The sequence below is a fragment of the Lutra lutra genome, chromosome 11 (genome assembly GCF_902655055.1).
Source record: "Lutra lutra chromosome 11, mLutLut1.2, whole genome shotgun sequence".
Classification (NCBI taxonomy): domain Eukaryota; kingdom Metazoa; phylum Chordata; class Mammalia; order Carnivora; family Mustelidae; genus Lutra; species Lutra lutra.
Window position 1 is genome coordinate 49407819 of NC_062288.1, and position 599 is coordinate 49408417.

Consider the following 599-nt stretch of genomic DNA (forward strand, 5'->3'; position numbering starts at 1 on the left):
GGGATCGAGCTCTGCATCAGGCTCTCTGCTCAGCAGGGAGCCTGCTTCCCTCTCTCTCTCTGCCTGCCTCTCTGCCTACTTGTGATCTCTCTGTCAAATAAATAAATAAAATCTTAAAAAAAAAAAAGAAATCCAGAAGTAGAGTGTAAATTTACATTGTTATATGCAGCCAATAAATTTATAGCACATTTGACCAAGAAGAGTGAATTTCATTTTTTTCAAGTACTAGAAGGCCCATTATTTTTTATTTATTATTTTTTTTAAGGGCGCTGGGACCAATGATCACCAGCTGCCCAGGTGCCAAAAAATTATGCTTCCGAAATCTCTTGATGTCGATTCCGCACGTAGAGCAATGGAGCTGCCCTGCGTGTACCACTCATGACAGAAGCCCTTTTTAGGGGGCCCATTATTTATTGTTTATTTTTTATTATGTTATGTTAGTCCCCATATAGTACATCATTAGTTTTTGATGTACTGTTCCAAGATTCATTGTTTGCGTGTAAAGATGCAATACGTGCCATCTTTAATACCCATCACCAGGCTAACCCATCCCCCCACCCACCTCACCTCTGAAACCCTCAGTTTGTTTCCTGTAGTCC

General features: G+C 40.6%; 1 non-coding gene across 1 annotated transcript; it reads right to left on the reverse strand.

Moving 5' to 3' along the window:
• Positions 1-262: 262 nt before the first annotated feature.
• LOC125081549 (U11 spliceosomal RNA) lies at positions 263-396 on the reverse strand. Its single transcript, XR_007121746.1, has one exon. It is a non-coding gene; the product is annotated as a U11 spliceosomal RNA (small nuclear RNA).
• Between the last annotated feature and the right edge of the window lie 203 nt (positions 397-599).